The sequence below is a fragment of the Phodopus roborovskii genome, unplaced genomic scaffold (assembly GCF_943737965.1).
Source record: "Phodopus roborovskii unplaced genomic scaffold, PHOROB, whole genome shotgun sequence".
Taxonomy (NCBI): domain Eukaryota; kingdom Metazoa; phylum Chordata; class Mammalia; order Rodentia; family Cricetidae; genus Phodopus; species Phodopus roborovskii.
Genome location: NW_026126480.1, coordinates 24,992,626 through 25,007,114, shown reverse-complemented (window position 1 = coordinate 25,007,114; position 14,489 = coordinate 24,992,626). Strand labels below are relative to the sequence as shown.

At 37.7% G+C, this 14,489-nt stretch overlaps 1 protein-coding gene across 13 annotated transcripts in view; it reads left to right on the top strand.

Moving 5' to 3' along the window:
- Positions 1–14,489, top strand: part of Sox6 (SRY-box transcription factor 6) — a 580,992-nt gene that overhangs the window by 212,390 nt on the left and 354,113 nt on the right. Inside the window, exon 1 of one of the 13 annotated variants that reach the window (XM_051192738.1) lies at positions 13,733–13,855. The exons of the other annotated variants lie outside the window; for them this stretch is intronic. The gene's annotated coding sequence lies outside the window, so the exon portion shown is untranslated. Of the gene's footprint in view, positions 1–13,732; positions 13,856–14,489 lie in introns of those variants that run through there. 13 annotated transcript variants of the gene reach the window in all.

Here is a 14,489-nt window from a genome sequence, read left to right as displayed (position 1 = left end):
TTCATCCTTTCTGATCTGGATGCTGTTCTTGTTTGGGTTTTTTTTTTTTTTTTGTATCCTCCAATTTATTTCCTGCCCCAAGATCTTCATAGAAGGGTTTCTTCTCCCTTGAAGTGAATGTCTCTTCAGTCTTTAACAGTTCTGACTAGCCTTTCATGTTTCTGTTGTTTCAGGCACAGCTTTCTTTCACTTAATTTAACCCATTAATTGATTATTGATTTATTTTTGTAGACAGGGAGTGGGCCTATGTGTGCACCTTTCAGAGTCCTGTTCCTTCTTCCAGTTGGTTCCAGAAATGGGGCTCAAGTTCTGGGCATATGAGCCATCTCACCAGCCCAGGTCCTCATTTCAAAGTTATTTTTTTGAGAAAACTTCCTTTATCCTTCCAAATCAACTATTGTTTGCCTACAAAAATCTTGCCCATCACCCCTTTAATTTGTCTCATAGTGGATATTGCCATTTTCAATGATCTATTGATAGGTGTGACTGCTTTTGCTTGATATGGTCTCTTTATTTTGGAATGACCTATTTTATTATTGGATTTTTTTTTTCTTAGCATGTAGCATACATGGTCTTTCACATCACAGACATTCAGTAAGTAACTGTTACCATCAGGGAGAGGAAGTAGTAAATAAGAAAGAAGGAAAAGGGGAGACTGAGATGAAGAAGAAAAGTTTCTGAAAAGGAAGTCTGTTTGGATATGTGGTGTAGACAGAATTTTGAGTTTTGATGTCAGCATATAATGGGGTAAGGCGGTGGTAAGGACTTGTTGGTTCTGCCTGACTTTAGAATTCTTAGCAACTCTTTTGTAGAGACACAGGGACTCAGCTTCCACATCACAGGTTTAGAGGGTAGCCCAGTGACTACAATCTTTTTTTTTTTTTCCTTCTATATATTTTTTAACTTAAGTGAGTAACGATTTTGTTTTACATGTCAATACTAGCTCTCTCTCCCTTCCCTGCCCCCACCAACCCCTTATCCTTTCCCTTTTCTGCTCCCCAGGGAGGGTGAGGTCTTCCATGGGGTATCTTCAAAGTCTGTCACATCATTTGGAGCAGGGCTTAGGCCCTCTCCTGTGTGCCTAGACTGATAGAGTATCCCTCCATGGGGAATGTGCTCCCAAAGTCCTTTCCTGCACTAGGGATACATCCTGGTTCCACTGTCAGAGGTTCCTTAGACTGCCAAGTCCTCCTAACTGACATCCATGTTCAGAGGGTTCTATGCTGGTTTCCCAGCTATCAGACTGGGGTGCATGAGCCCTTGTTCCGGTCAGCTGTTTCTGTGGGTTTCTGTAGCCTGGTCTTGACCCCTTTGCTCATTACTCCTCCCTCTCTGCAACTGTAGGGGTTAAGTTCAGTGCTTAGCTGTGGGTGTCTGCTTCTGCTTCCATCAGTTACTGGAGGAAGGATCTAGGATGGCATATAAGATAGTCATCAATCTCATTATAGGGGAAGGGCATTTAAGGTAGCCTCACCACTATTGCTTAGCTTCTTAGTTGGGGTCATCCTTATAGATCTCTGGATATTTCCCTAATGCCAGATTTCTCTCTAAACCTACAATGGCTTCCTATATTGTGGTATCTCTTTTCTTGCTCTCCTGACTCAATCTTCCTGCTCCTTTATGTCCTCCTCTCTCCTCCTCTTCTCCCCTTCTCTTTGTCCTAATTCCCTCTCCCCTCCCCCATGCTTCCAATTTGCTCAGGAGATCTTGTCAATACTATTGTAGAAGTACTCTAAGAGTTTCCTAAAATCTGGGAAAATTTAATACTTAACCGAGGAAATAAAAAGCCATGAGATCTCTTGTGGGAGTTTTAAAGCAAGTAACTAGAATTGCAGCGTTGACGGTGGGAACAGTTGTTATGATGCTGTTGCACAGCTTTGTTTTCAGGAGAATGGCAGGTAATTTTTTTTTTGAATAAAGAAAATGAAGTCAGTCTGTGAGGTAGGTGGGAATTATGAAATGTCTTTATTGACATTTATAGTTAAAGTCCAAGCCTATGAGATTGTACTCAAATATTTTTGGTGTTGATGGTGGTAAGGAAAAAGATAAAATTAAGAAGATGGTAAGGAGAATTTGGTTCATAATTTTAAGTAAAATTTTTACATATAATTTTATACAATTAAAATTTTAATTCCATTTTCTATTTATTTACTATTATTTTCCTCTTATTAAAATATATTTTCATACAATTATTCTGATTATTATTTCCCTTCCCCTAACTCCTCCAAGATCCTCCTCTTATGATTGTTTATTTACTTTGTGAGTACGCTTATGGAGGGCAGAGGACAGCTTCCGGGTGTTGGTTCTTACTTTCCATCCTTTGGTTTCCTGGAATCTTCTTACTTAGGTTGCCAGGCTTGGCAGCAAGTACCTTCGTCTACACAGCCATCTCACCAGCCCATCTTATAGAATTCTTAGGGGAATCTGTTTAAAAAATAACAGCAAGGCTTTTGCTGCTATTGTTACACAAGAGCCCAATCAGGAGCCAAGACTAAAACCTATTTTTAAAGAAATTCCCAGATACAGCTTTCCAGAAAAAATGAATACTCACTTACCCTGACCTCTCTGAAGACTCAAGTCAAAGGTATAAGATTCCTTGAGTGGCTTTGGTAGATGTCCTCTAGAGGTTGTTTTTACTTGAAATTCTTTCCCCCACTTTCAAAAAATGAAAAATGGTTATCAATTTCCAATACATGGAATCAAATTGTGAAGATGCTTGTAATCAATGGAGATAGACTGCTGAACTTACTATATGTTAAGGATTACTGAGTGAGGTTTAATGAGTTAGGTCCCTGCCTGATATCTTAGAGGTTCATAATAAGGCACAAGTGTGACTGGAAAAGAATGAAACAGTGAAACCATGTAATAGCAGACAGTGCAGTCCTCTTGGATGCATTCTTAATTGTTCAAAGGAAGGTGTCCATTTTGATTATCTTCAAGTAAGTGAAGGGTATATGAGTTTATGTTACACACACACACGGGACAAGTGACAAGTAGCAAGTGGAGGGATTTTTTTTTTTTTTGAGATGAATTCCAGGAGGTATTTGTAGTGATTACCTAAGAAAGCTTTTGTGCATTAAGAAGGACAAACTTGTTTGTCTCAGTTGGACAAAGGCTGAGGAGAAATATGTCTGCTCATGTTTGTTTGGGCTAGGTGGCAGGAGCTTCCTGAGGTTAAAGAATCAGACATGCTAACCCTCAAGAACAATATTTGAGAGAATGCAAGAGCCTGCTCAGGCCTGATGCTAATCCAGAGGCTGCAGCAAGAGCCTATGTTCATGGCCTCCTTGAAGAGAGTTCAAGGCCAGCTTAGGTAAATCTAGCTGGACTTCGATGCAAAATAAAAGTAGAAAAGAGGGATGAGGATATAGCTCAGTGGTAGAGCACTTGCCTAGCAAATATTCCTAGCACACATGAAGTCCAGGTTGGTTCCTAGTCTACACACAGAGAAAATTAAAATACAATATCCAGACAGCAAGGATGTGGCCATATGAAAAAGAATTTATACCATGGTGCACAAGTGTGAGGGTCACAATGAGCCATGGTAACAAACATGCAGAAGGACATTTGTAAGCTATAGTTGCTGAAAATACAGGGGGCTTCCTTGTTGAGATCAAAGGCCTTTCCACTAGGCAGACAAGGACTAAATGCTGAGTTATAGCAAATGAGTTCAATGCTAATTCTTAAAAGAAACTGTCTTCTACAAGTGTCTTGGCTCAGAAAGGGAAATGACTTGAGCTAAGGGACATACATTTATGAATTCCTCTAGTATATGAACTTTATGAAGTTCAAGTTTGCCTTAGCATTGGGCTGTAAACAAACAAACAAAAAACCAAGAGTGTGTTCTAATCTGAATTAGCAAGAGAAGATTAAAAAACAAATTCACTTATCATTTTTATATGTCTCTATTTGGTGTGTTAAGAAGACTTTGGATTGCATTTTCATGTGCCTTACATTATTCTGTTATCGTAGGTACCCTTCATTGAGGGACTATTAAAAAAGTGAAAAGCATTTAGAAATGAAACTAATCATAGTCTAGTGAGTTCTGTCATAGAATAGCATTGGACACTTCTCAAATGAATAATTATTGAACAAAAGGAAAAGAACTTTCCTTAATGTTTCTCTTCAGCTTAAATTCTGTTTCTACTCCCAAGATTAACTACTTTCTCATAACTGCTATTTTCAATTTGTCTTCCCTCCTTTTAGACTTCTTCCTATATAACCATATGTAAATATATATAATTATTTAGAAATATGCAGTTTTATTTGTGGTCAGGCAACACTCCCACTTTCATACCTATTGGCTTATTCTTTACATATTCCTTTTTTTTTTTCATTTAAAATTATGGCGGGAGTGCTGTGTTGGTTTACAGAGCTTTATCTCATTTTCTTCTACATGATATAATACTATGTGTATACTATTGCTACATCATAGACTTATTCTTAGTTATCCAGCTTAAAGATCCTCAAGTGAAATTTTAGATGTTTAAAGTTGGGAAATAGTAAAACACAAGTTATCTCTAAAAATATGTAAGTAAGGCAGTTGGAAAGGATCAAGACAATCCTATGGATATATAAGGGTACGTGGTACTTGTATACTCATCAAAGATCAATCCTTCCCTCCCACCCATCTTTCCTTATGCCATTTACATTGGAAGAATATAGATATATAATTGCTCATTCTCAATTTTTTTTTTTATCTTCTCCAGTACGTTGTTTGTTTATTTGCGTGGCTTACTGAAAGTTTGATCCTTGGTCTAATGGTTATTTAAGGTGACAACTCAGGCTTCTTTCCCGAATGAATACAATCATTCACTCACTGACTAAACATCAGTTGGTGGTTACTCTACCCTAGGCTTCAAGGAGACCATTAGAACTTTCTCTCCCTTTCTTTGTCTTGGTCTCTTATTTTGTGGAAAGAAATCCATGTCCTTAAACACATGTATGATCTAGATGACTCTAGTTTATAAGAATGTCACACATTTGTGGACAAGAAAGACATGTAAACTAATAAAATATGTAGAGTAATATGATAGAAGACTGAATAAACCAAGGGTGAGGTGGTCAGGGAAGGTTTTTTACAGATTAGGTGACAATTGTTCTAGAGATTAAAGATTTGCTATCACCTAATTGAACAGACAATACAAAGGACATGACATGCAGGAATATAAGGTATAATGAAAGCTCGGGGAAGTGAATAAAGCAAGGTACCATTTAATTTGTCATCAAGAAAATATAAGATGTCTTTATGTATAGAGTGACTGGTAATGAGTAAAGGTCACTTGAGTCTTCTGAAAATTGGTTAGGAGGGCTAAGAGATGGCTTAGTGAAGACCAAAATTCAGATCCCCAGTACTCATGTAGGAGCCAGGTGCATCTGTAACCCCAGCAGAGTTGAGTGTGTGGGGGGAGGGAGTTGGGGTGGGGGCAGGAGGAGATAGGAAGATCCTTTGGAGCTGATAGGCAAGTCAGTCTAGCAAGTGCCTGTTTCAAACAACAACAACAACAACAACAAAAACAGAAACAGAGAGAAAAACACTTGAAGAAAACTCCTAGCTTCTACATATGTAGGCATACACATGCACACACAAACTAATGCTTATATACACACATACCAAACACACATGTAAAAACTGATTAAAAATAATGGAAAACCTTTGAAAAAACACAAAAAATAACTATTTATAGGGACTGAAAAGCCATTTAAAATAAGCTAAATCTTGGAAGATAGAAGAAGAGAGGGAATTGGAGAAGTTCTTTGTTTTGTGATTTCAACTGTGAGGACAACTTCCAGTCTGTTATTGCTGAGAGAACCTGGAGAGAAAGTTTCTGAAGACATGATGACTCCAATGTACAGATGTAAGAAAGCCATTGAATTCCAAGCAACATAAATTCAAAGAAAAGTGCATTTATGGGCATCATAGGTGATAGAAATAAGAAAAATTAAAATGAAACTTTCTTTTTTTCATGATGGGGCACAGTTGTAACAAGTTCAATTGGAAGGCAGAGACAAGAGGGTCACCAGCTCCAGCCTGGGTTATGTAGCTACATCCTGGGCTTATGAGTGTCTTTAGACCAAAAGTTGTACAACTTAAATGAAGTAAACAAACTACATGAAATACGGCTTATCAGAAGTGATAAAAGATAAATCAGAAAAATCTAAATAGCACTTTACATAAGAAATTTGAATGCTAATTCAAACTAAAAGATTCTGCAAAGAAAACTCCAGGCCCAAATGTCTTCACTGGGTAAGTTCTATCAAATATTTAAAAACAAAAAAATACACCTTATAAAAAATATTTCAAAAAGTAGAAAGGGCACAATTCTTAATTCATTTTGTGAGGCCAACTCTGATGGTTAATTTTTTTTAATTTAAAAATTTTGTGTGGTATACTTTGATTATACTTTTTTTCTTCCCTGAGCACTCCTACCTTCTCCCCTCCCCCACATATTTATGGTCTCTCTCTGAAACAAAAACAACTAAAGGAACAAAACAGCAAAAATGCCCAAGAATAAACAAAACCAAGCCTAAAAAGACAAAACAAAACAAAAAAAGCACTAAACCAATTACAAAGGACTGTAGAAACAAAAACCATGGAGTTCATTTGTGTTGTTAACTACTCCTGAGCATGAGGCCTGCTCTGAAGTGTGGTTGATGTATTTCTCCAGCATTTCTTCATTGGAGAAAATTGTAAGAGTATGGTTTTTCTTGCCGGCACCTGGTCTTGTCCCGCCGAGGCGCCAGCCCCAAATAACACACAGAGACTCTGTATTTGATATTATACTGTTGGCCAGTTACTACTTTCTTATCGGCTAGCTCTGTCTTAATTATTAACCCATTTCTATGTATTTCCACGTGGTCTTACCAGCGAGAGGTGGCTAGCAGTTCTATTCTCTCCAGATTCTCCATCTTGACTCCTCCTTCCTCTTTCTTCCTTGTCTCCTAGTCCCTCCTATCTTCCTTTCCTATTGGCCAACAGTGCTTTATTTATTAACCAGTATGAGAAACATATACAGAATGACATCTCCCATCATCTCCTCTTTTTTGTCTAAAATAAAAGGAAGGGTTTTAACCTTAGCATAGCAAAATATATAACATAACAGTTATCAAATAAGAATCACAGTTAACAATATTTAGTCTATTAACATTTAGCAAGATTAAAAAACTATTCTATCATCTATCCTATATTTGTGAGTCTAAAGTCCTATATGTAACTTATCTTTAAGCCTAATTAAGGAAAACTATAACCATAACTATCTGTCTTCAACTCCTTCAAAGACCATAGAAGGATAATATATAAACTCTAGAAATGACAGAGACATCTTGCCTTGTCAGTCACCTGAAGTTTTTTTGTAATCTTTCATCTTTAACCCATAGGCCATAGTGTGTCTAGCAGACTCTTCAACAAAGCAGGAAACTTTAAACTGTCTTTTTGTATTGGCAGTTTGTCCGTCACTTTTCTCTGTGTCCTGTAAACTGTCTGGCAGACACTTCCATGAAGCAGGAACTCTGTAGCAATGTCCATCTTGAATCAGCAGTCACTTTTCTGTGAGTCCTGCATGTCCAGTTTATACAGCATAAAGTCAAACAGTCCAGACAAGAGCAGTATCTTGTCCAAATGGCTAGTCTTGCCATATTGGAAGTAAACTCCATTTTCTTTCTTCTAGAAGATATTAATGGCAAAGAGAGTCTTCGTTAGGGGTGAGGCTTATTGTCTGTTTCACATTCTCTGTGCTAGGATTTTGTCTGGCTTAAATTTGTGCAGGTCTTGGTGTATACTTTCACAGTAACTGTGAGTTCATGCGTGAATTATCCCTGTTGTTTGGAAGATGTTGTTTCCTTGGAATCATTTACTACCTCTGGTCTTTGGCAATCTTTTCACTTCTTCCACATAGATCACTAAGCTTTTAGGGGAAGAATTTGATATAGACATTCCAGTAAGGGATGAATGTACTGTTCATACATTGTACAGTTGTGGGTCAATACATTAATTACCATAGACTGTAAGAAGAAGCTTCTTGGGTGAGGTCGAGTGATGGAGTGATCTGTAGATACAGGAATACGTCACTGGGAATTATTTTATTGCCCTTTTTTATTATTTAGAAAACAGTCCCCCCCCCCAACCCCAGGGACCTATGTAATCTCAAATTCTTGGCTTGAATAGTATCAGGTGTGGGTCCCAGCTCTTACAACGGGCCTTATATCCAAGCAAAAAGTGGTTGGTTACTCCCATAAAAATTGTGCTACTATTGTACCAGTATATATTGTAGGCATGTGGCTACAGTATGTCACAGGGTTTATAGTTGGGTGAGAGTGATGATTACTTTTCACCTCTGGTTGTGTGTGTAGAGAATTTCAGCACTATGAACACTAGTCAGTAGGGGTGAAACTTCTAGCTGATTACCAGCTAAATTTCTCAATGTTTTGTGGCATTAATAAGTGGTATCTTCAGCAATAGTGCCTTACTATCTTACTGTGGAGTATAACCGATAGCAATAGTAGTAGTATAAACAGTTGACAGTAGCCTGTAATGTTGGTGGGAACTATGGGACTCCTTTGATCAACAACTTAACAAGATGTAAACCATTCCTGCGACTAGAAGCTTATGACGTAGATCTAGTTGGGGCATTGTCTTCCACGTTATATAGTAACTCCACTTAAATTCCTTTTATATATGTATATATTTTAAGGAGCTTCTAGAACAGTAGGTACCTACATGGCTTTTCAGAAGGCCTTGTTTTTTAGTTATCCCTTCCTGGAAGGGATGATTAATTTTGATTGCTGGTCCGAAAATCTGAATTGATGAACCCCAGGTTCAGTAAGAGATCCTTCCTAAAAAAGTAAGGTGGGGGGCAATTGTGGAAAGAGCTGTGTAGCAATCATCTAGCCTGGGAAGAAACCTAACAATTTTACTTTTTTTTTTTTTTTTTTTTTTTTTTTTTGTGGTGCTGAAGATCAAACCCAGGGCCCCACACATGGTAGGCAAGCACTGCCCCTGTTCCATGACTCCAGATACTCTCAATTTTTAAAAAACAACCCCATGATTAGGCTATCCATTAACCAAGCAAATCAGTATTTGGAAATGAGATAGTTATCAATATTTTTTAAGATCTTAATCTTATTTTAAGATGCTCCCATATTTGAAACCACTGAGTAGTGATGATCCAAGATACAAAGACATTGCTTAATATGAGCACAGATGCCAGGAAATGAGACCAGAAAGATATCACACAGTCAGTTCACACATAGGATGTAGATATTCCAAGAGTCTCATGTATGGTAGATAATAGGGGATAACAAAGCTTTTAAAGCAGGAGATTAACATACTTAGATATTATTTGAGGATTCCACTGTAGATATTTAAAATATATATCCCATCCCCTGCCCCCACCTCTTCCAACTCCCAGCACCACCCCTCCAAGAGTTCTCAACTTGGAATTAGGAAAGGAAATTTTGGTTTTGTATTTCTTGCATTGCAATAAAAATCATTAAAGATGAAAGGGCTTACAGATTTCTCCAATTCTAATTATTATGCCACTTTCTAAGGTAAAGTCAAATATATATATATATATATATATATATATATATGGACTAAATAAATAAATAAATAAATAAATGAAATAATAATTAAAAGTAAGAAAACCACATCTCCTCCCAAGAGCCAATGCATACCGACACATGCAATCTTCCTATGAGTTTTGAATTTTCTGAAGATGGCTTTGAAGTAAGGCCAGGAGCGTGAGATGCACACTCAAGGGTTTGAGCTGAAGAACAATATGAGTCCACAGAGCTCTGAACACAGGACAGCTGCCCAAGGCAACTCCACAGCTGCCAGCATAAAACTGTCCTCTGAGTTCAAATGTGTATTAGCTGGTAAGAGAGGAAGTGGGAAAGGAAGAAAAAAAAAACCTGTGAAAAATCTAATTGAATAATGTTTTACATATTTTTCTCCTTTGGACTCAATTCAGTCACAAATGAAATAGCAGTTGCCTGGGATTTCAACAGCATTAATTAATTCAAACAAGTAAATGAATCAGAACCAGAAATTTATTTATTATGCCCTTCTTTCCTTTACGATCTTAAAACTCTCAGGGTTTCCTGTGATCACAGGAGTTTGCATTTCTAAGACTTGAGTATATCCAATTTAAAACAGATTAAAATGTTCTCCCAGACATAATAGTAAGGGGAAGATATTTGTTTTCATTATTTTTCTTAAAGTATTATTTTAATGTAAGCATTTTTTCTTTTAAGTGACAGAAATAAGACTTGAAAATAGTGACACTGCCAAGGACAGAGCACCCTAGAAACACCCTATGGGGTGGGTTGGAGCTCATCCTCCTTGTCTATAATATGAACCTGTGTTCAGAGATGCTGTCCACCACCCTTAGTCCCTGGCAGAGGAAAATAAAAAAGGAATACCTGTCCATAATAACTGAGTCAGCTAAAACAGCATATCTGGAGACATCAAATTTAGGAAAATTATAAAAGAGTGAATTGAATATTAATTGGAATGGGACACATATATCCTAAATTCTAGACTTGATTCTATCAGAGGTTAGTCTGTCAGATGGATGTTTCCTTCAGTGTATCTCCATTCTGTACCAGCAATATAACACAATGCTGGTAATATGTCAGTATTTAAAGTAATTGAGGTTGTACAGTGTCTTAGCATTTTGTGTTTTTTTATTCCTTGGGTTTTCATTCTTCTTAAAATAAGAGTTTTGATTAATGAAGAAGTGGAAAATGATTGATTTGTACTTCCAGAAGATTCGCACTTTTGGAAAGCAACCATCCTCTGGTCTGCTGTATGTCTCTCTGGCATGATCTCTGTAGTAGGACAGTTCCAAGGGACAGCTGCTGTGGGTCAGATATGAGTACTGTTGCCACGGGTTCTCTTATGATGATGTAGTTTGCTTTTTGATCTGCTCCTTTCTTTGTCATCTGTGCAATGTCAGCAGTTAAGGGTAACATCAAAACTTGCTAACACAGTGTAATTTCTTATGGAAGGTAAAATACATTTCATTTATGATGATGCATCCTGAGCCCTCTCCACTTTATCTGTTTGCTTTGTTCTCTTCCCAGGGTTGTTTAAAAAAAATCTATTTTTTTTTAACTCAGAATGTGGGTGTGTCAGAATTGACTTGTGCAGACAGACACCCATGCATGGGTCATAATTTAAGCTCCACACTTCTGTTAACTGTTCTTTTAGTGTTCTTATCAGGTGAATTGGTTGGATAACAATTCTTTCTTTTTTTATGTTACACTTTGGTTACTCTTTATTCTTTTAGGGACAGTGCAGGTTATGTGAAAAAGGATTCTAACAGACAGTGAGTACCCTCTCTCTTACATGCATGTGCTACTTGAGTTGTTGGCTTCCTCTTTAAGAGTCAGCTCTGCTTTTTACAGTTTAACTATGCATGCTGATTTTTCAAGCAGTAAATAAAGAAATATGGTGAATACAGAGAGTTAATGAAGGTAATTGCAATCATCTACAACTCTAGTATTAAATACAGCTTCTGGCAGGTTGAGATGGCTCAGTGGGTAAGTGCTCCTGGTGCACAAGCCTATGCACTTGAGTTCGAATCCTAGAACCCACAATGGAAAGAGAATCAGTTCCTGAAATTTGGGTCAGGCATACAATGTGGTGCATACATGGGGGTCCACTCTTACCTATACAATAATGGCAACATATAACGTTTAAGAGTAAGCAGTCCTGTTCCTGTTCCTGCGTGATGCGTGTGCAGCTGATGTCATGTCATAGTTTTAGCTTCTGGTTTTTCAGTTTCATTTTTTGCTAATTTACCATGATGGCTCAGAGCAGTCACCATGCTAATCCAGAGGGCTGTCCCCTGAGCTGAGGAGGCTCTGCTGACCTTTTGCCTCTGTATACCTCTGTGCCTTCTGAACTTTGGTCTCTGTACCATTTTTTTTTTTTAAAAAAAAAACAGGTTGTTATTTCTCTTCAATTATTATTTTGTCCTGTAGCAAGATCAGTTTCTCTTATACTTTAAGCTACTACTTACATTTGACTGTCAACTGCTAAATTAGATAAAAACAGGGGAAAATAGCATTTAAATAAGATCCTTCCATTGTTGAGCATGACATAGGTGCAGGAGCATCACATTCCCTGGCTCCTGGACCTGGAATTACAGACAGTTGTGAACCACCTGACACAGACCTGAGAATTGAATTATAATCTTCTGGAAAAACAGCAAGTGTTCTTAACTCCTTGGCCATCTCTCTGCAGCCCTATTTATCAATTCTTAAACAGTTACTCCTTTTTTCTTCAAGTATCAAAGAACTAGAATTAAGCACTCAGCATATGCCAGGCATTGTGCCAAGAACCTATATCTGCCCATTGGTCTTATTTCTGTATCAGTTCAGTAAGGTGTACCATTTGTATAGACAAAAAAAACCCCATAGACTCAGGGAAGCTGAATAACCTGAATGCATTATTTGTAAATGTTAGAAGCAGAATTTGAACCCTGATGTGGTTCTCAAGTAATTAGAAAAGATACATTGACATTTAAGTAGATTCTGAAGTGAGGACTCTCCTATAGAAAGCTCAAACACATAACCTTGGGACATCTCTTTGGGATCTGCATCCATTCTGATTCTCACTGTCACTACAGCATCACTGCTGAGACATTGCAAAAGGGAGTAAGCATGGAAGGGTCTAAGAAGCTTGGTATTCAGGACAAACATGCTGAAAGGGCCTTCAAAGTCCTCAGTCAGGAAAGCATAATCCTTAGGCAACGGGATGCTTTTTAGGACTTGCAGAATCCCTAGTGCACCTTTTGCTATGTTTCTTATATCAGGGCATGTGATTCATGATTTGTGAAGAAGCAGATAACATCTAACAGCATGACAGTTATCCTAATGACCATGCTTCTCAGGGAAGCAGATGTTAACTTCTTTGTATGCATCTAAATGAGATGGGTTCAGAGCATGGCCTTGAAGTTCATCTTTCCAGGTTCAAATCCTAACTCTCTGTGAATGGTATACCCAGGCAAGTTCAGGCATGTATCTGGTTTCTCTTATGAATGAATAATAGGGATAGTGGCGATACACCTGCTCATAGATTCTACTCTTACATGAGTTGTTTTTAGAACCAAAGAAATTACTGTATGTACAAATAATTAGAATAAAATTCATATAATAACCAAGTTACAAGTGTTAGCTATTATTGTTCTACTTTGAATTTTGAACAATTTAAAAATACTCAATGTTTGTAAAAACTGTTAACAGTCTTTGAAAATCAGAAGCCTTCACTGATAGATGTATTTCAGTTTTTAATCTCACAAATAACTAATGCTATTTCTCATTATTTCTGTTTTTCTTAAAAAGTCTGCTTTCAAATTGAGAGTGACTTCACAGTGAACTCTGTAATTGCTTTTGGGTCTATTACTTGGATCTAAACACAGAACCATCTAAAGTTGCAAGGTTTTGTTTAGAGTGGACCCACGTTCCAGGTGAAGGGTCCTAGGGGGCATCTGTTCTCCTGGGGATAATATCCTTCATGATGTGAGCATTTCCTGTGCTGTTTGAAAGTGTGAGTTTCCATTGAGCAAATTGGGTGACAGTGCAGGTCTGTCTAGGAGCAGACTTGAGTATGGCACCAGCATCCCTCGTTCATCTGCTACTTTACTATTGGAAGAAAGTGGCAAATAGCACTGAACTACTCCCTCCTCTGTGGCGTGCATGTGCAAAACAAAGATAAAAGCTATGTTTCCTTCATGGAAGGGTGTGGAGGTAGACAGTAATTTAAAATTGAAATAATGACAGCAATTGAGTCCCAATGAGGACAGCGTGGCCACCAGAGGAAGAAGGAAAGAAGCTCATTCCTGAAAGAGAGGTATTCTATTCAACATTTAGACTGTCTTGTATGTGCAGGTGCCTGGGATGCTGCTGTTAATGACTGATGTGACTGTTTGACAGAGATGCTGTCTGCATGTTTCCATGATGTGGCTCGGAGAGGAGCAGCCTGAGGTATCCAGGACACCTGCAATTAGCAGAGTAAAAATCCAATTTTTGATAGACTAAGACTTTTGCTTCTTGGATCTGTTGCTTCTGTGTTATACCAATTAATTATGAGAGTGGATTATTATCATAGTGATTTGTCATTTTTTGACTAATAACATTAATTCAGAGGAAAAGTTACCAGATTCTCATGAGCATGTATAGTAAGTACTGTTTTAGGACCTGAACTAACTCCCCTCACTCCCTGCTATGAATCAGTGTTCAATCTTATTGTCACTTTGGGTGGTGTTTAAACATACATTCCCAGGAGTTTTACACGTGTGTATATGCCTGTGAGTGTGCCTGTGTGCACCTGTGTGGACATATGTTTGACTGGGGGAGGGATGGAGATAAAGTGAAATTTTAAGGGGATGGCAAGTCAGTGATATTTGATACAGAGGACTGGGAATTTAAAGTGAAAAATAAAGGTTTTGAATGTTTTCTCCCTTAGTAAAATGAACTGACTGCAT